Consider the following 4,325-nt stretch of genomic DNA (forward strand, 5'->3'; position numbering starts at 1 on the left):
ATCCATGGAAGTAGTTTAGGTTAGTAATTTATAGGTACAACACTTACATTTAAATTACTCAAATTTGCTAGTATTTAATTTACAAAAAATTTTGGACTAGGGTTTTAGTCACACACTCATAAATTAATCATTTTGCATTAGTGATTATCAAATGGGGAGATTAGAAGAATTACAAGATAAATTCTAGATCTTGAAAACATGGCTTCTGAAAGTTAAAATTGTCAACAAACAAGTTACCTTTGGGATACTGATTCACAAACTCAACCTCATCCTCCAAAAAAATAAGGTCAAGCTAAAAAACAAAATATTTAACAAATAATACAAGTCTATAATGATATAGATGAAGAAAAGGAAGATTTACCAACAAAATTAAAACTAGAGCCAGATAAAGATGTTGGTAAAAAATTTGAATGGAAGGAATCTATTTTTGGTAAAGAATCAAGAGGATAAGCTCAACTTAGACAATCCCCTTGAACAATGATAGTATATAAATACTTCATTAAGAAGAGAACTTGTGAATTAGAGTTTTGAATAGGATAAATGAAGAGGAACATTGAACTTGAGAATTAAGGAGTTTTAAATTTTGAACTTGCGAATTTAAATTGTTCTAAGTTTTGATTCCCATAAACAATTTTAAGGAAGAAAATATTTCTTTTGGTAAATAGCAAACCTCGGGATCTTATGGGGACTCCATTGGGGTCGGCTATTTGGCGTAGCTTTAGGAAAATCAGTCATTGTTTCTTACAGAACATACGCTGGGCTTTTGGTTCGGGACATCGGACTTTGATTGGTCATGATTACATTCTAGGTATTAGTAATGCCATCCCTATCTCGGAGGAGCTTGTACAATGCTTTCACAATTCGGGAACATTTTATTGGAATCAGGTTATCTCTACATGGAATGGACATTTCCCCATATGGCACACGACAGATGAGATGGGCTTGGAGCACAATCTAGCTAGGGAGTGGGCTCGGATACAATCGGAGTTGCGGTGGGCGGGCGTCGGAAGGGAACATGGTGGAGACATGATTACATGGCGGGGTAAGATGAAATCCAACTGTGTTGTTGTGGCAGATATTTATCACACACTTTGTCTTCGGGGATCACTCAGTGTGGAGGTATGTGAATTTTACAAATTTTGGAAAACGAAAGTTCCCATTAAAATCATTGTTTTTGTATGGCTTGTTTGGAAAAACAAGAACTTAACTTGGGAAAATCTACAGAAGAGAAATTGGCAAGGGCCAAGTATTTGTGTGTTATGCAGGGAGGCGGCGGAAAATAATGATCATATATTTCTCAGATGTCCGGTTTCTATAAAGATCTGGTGCCAGATTGCACAGTATATAGATTTCCCTCAAACAAGCTTCTCAGCCATCTCGGACTATTTGGGCTGGTGGTGTAAACAAAATAGTATATGGAGATCTATTCCTTTAATATATTTTTGGGAAATATGGAGGTGGCGAAACAAGATTATATTTGAAAATTTCAGGGAGCACTCCTCAAGGGTTGTGGATCGCATCCTTGAATGGTATCATACAACAAAAAATCACAAAAAGGATACCATGGCCACTCATAAAAAGATGTCGGAGCCTGGAGATATATATCCGGCTGCTTTTTTTGATGGGGCAACACAAAGGGATGTTTGTGGTTGTGGTTTCTGGCTCAGGATTTCAGAGGAGCAGGAGTACTAGGTTCATTGGCATGCTGGCAGGGGAACAAACATGAAGGCTGAGATTATTGCTATATGGGGATTGCTTTATTTTGCTACTTTCTTGGACATTCCCAGTATTCACATATTTGGTGACTCAAAGGCTATCATTGAACATATATTGGGAAATAGCAATATCACTCAATTTCATCTTCAGGGATGGCTCAATCGTATTGGGTCATTATGGGACTCTCATAGTGAATATTCGATCCAACATATCAGTCGAGATTTCAACCAGAATGCTGATTTGCTGTCAAAGATGGGACTTATGGACTCCATGGACGGGATGCATATTGAGCTAAGATTGGGCAGCATTACAATGGATCTGGGGACACTCCCCATCCCTGGATAGGAGATATATTTTATGTTGTCGCCTTATGTAGATGAGGGTTTTATGGACTTTTTTTGTTGTTGTAATTTTGGATACACTACTGTTAAATAGGCTCACTGTAGTTAAGGCTGATGTTGTTACTATATATGTGCCCTTTTATATGGGAAGAATGATACTTACTATTATTCCTTATGATGAGATAGAGAAGTAAGGCTACATATTATGTGGACAAGATCTATACTGAGGAATACTCAATTGATAGTTTTTCTATATGAAAGAGATGTCAAGATGTATATGATATATGGACAGATGTACTGGTTTATACATATCAATATAAATATAATATTTTTTTCTTGCTGAAAAAAAAACCTTTACCTTTGGCAATTGAGTTACATATAATCGCCATAGATACTTCGCTATAGATTTGTAAATAAGTTGTAAGATATCTTTGCAGGAAAGTGTACGCGTTCAGAGCTGAAGCCACAAATTTTTCCCAACTTCAAAGGAATGCACTTCTTCATAACACTTATTTTAGCCCGCTGATAAAAAGAAATGCAGAGTGTTGCATGCAGTGAATCTGCAATTAACATAAAACTTTGGATACTGAATCTACAATGAGCATAAATTCAGCATAAAAGAAATGTGGAGTGTTGGATGCATTGAATCTGCAATTAACATAAAAATATGGATACTGAAATATGGATACTGATTCTACAAAATTTTAGCATAGGAGTTCCGGCAAGCCGATCCCGATCACGGTGGGACTCGAACCCACAATCTCCCGCTCCGGAGGCGAGCGCCTTATCCATTAGGCCACGCGATCTGTACGTTTGACTTCAGCGACTAATACTATTTAAACTTAGAATTTACGTCAATGTATCGAGTGGAGTGGCGTAAGTTCTGTTGACAAATATATTTACTTCACATAGAGGTTGAATAATTTGACCCCACCCAGAAATATGATGATAAAGGTATTTGAGATCTTCAGAAAAGCTAAAATTTTAATTTCACGACTGAGGACTAGTGACTAGCTTCCATCATTTGAAATATGTGAAATAGCAAATGGATGGTCCCTTAAAAAAAGATTGAGAAGAAAATACTTGCATTTTTTTTATTCAACACAAAAGAATAAGGATTAAATTAGACCAATGTCTTGTGGACATCATTAAAATTTCATTCATTCATCAATGTTGTTAGTGGAGGAATTTTATTTGCAACGCCAAATAGAAAAAAGTTGGTGTTTTAATTTTATTTTGTTGAAATATTTTTATGTTTTTTTAAACCATGGTAGTCACAAACTTGTTAGCATAATATAGGTTATCCCATTTGTTAGCATAATGTTGGTTATCCAATGATTAAATCAAATTGATTATTATTATAATTCAAAATTATATTTAATAGATATAGTAATAATTTGTGTTTTGATTTTTTGGGTTTTTTAGTTTAGTATGGAAGAAATGTCATGTCTTGTTCTATCTTATTAAACATTTTGACTCAGATAAATTACATAAAAATAAATTAAACAAATTAAAATAATTAATAATTGTAATTATTAATAAAACATTGCGGTTGGATCAAATAACCTCAGTTTTAAGACATAGTGTAGAGTAGTTTCCAGAGATAATTGTGTTAAGAAAAGTTGAAATGTCAGATATTCACCTAGGTCTGAGTCATGAGATCCATTCTGGGGCAGGGCAGGGCTATGTATTGACTCTTCCTTGATTCTTGGAAATCACGGGAAGCTTATATATATAGCGAAGTGTTTACAAGAAACTTCAGATGTTTCAACTTTTGTTAACACATTTACAACTACTATACACTAGATCAAATTACATAAAAATAAAAAAATAGAAAATAGAAAATAGAACATAGAAAATAATATTAATATTAATTTGTATAATTAATAATTAAATCAATTTAGATCCACTAACTCCACATTTACCAAGTGTCGAGAAGGACCAAGTTTCTTGAGGTGCAAACTTCGTTTAACTGAAAAGAGATTTGATCCCTATTGATGTTTGGAAGATCAAGAGTTAAGATGGATCTGGCATGACAAGAGAGTGATCAAATTTTTTCACATGCAAACTTCTTTACAATGTAAAATACAATGTGTTATTTTTCATTGTTTAAATTGTATATTTGAATGCTAAATAGAGTATATATAGGACCAAATAAATGTTTTAACAATAAAAAATTAATTTATCATGATTTATACATAATATTTTTTTAAATGATATATAATATATACACAATTAACATCAAAATATTTTACATAACATGTACAT

The 4,325-nt window shown here is 33.5% G+C and overlaps 1 non-coding gene across 1 annotated transcript; it reads right to left on the reverse strand.

The window, feature by feature from the left end:
- Positions 1-2,790: 2,790 nt before the first annotated feature.
- TRNAR-CCG (transfer RNA arginine (anticodon CCG)) lies at positions 2,791-2,863 on the reverse strand. The gene has a single exon. It is a non-coding gene; the product is annotated as a tRNA-Arg (tRNA).
- Positions 2,864-4,325: the final 1,462 nt, after the last annotated feature.

This window comes from Pinus tabuliformis, chromosome 2_2, assembly GCF_031772625.1.
Source record: "Pinus tabuliformis cultivar Carrire ecotype Pingquan chromosome 2_2, CPIR1, whole genome shotgun sequence".
Classification (NCBI taxonomy): Eukaryota; Viridiplantae; Streptophyta; class Pinopsida; order Pinales; family Pinaceae; genus Pinus; species Pinus tabuliformis.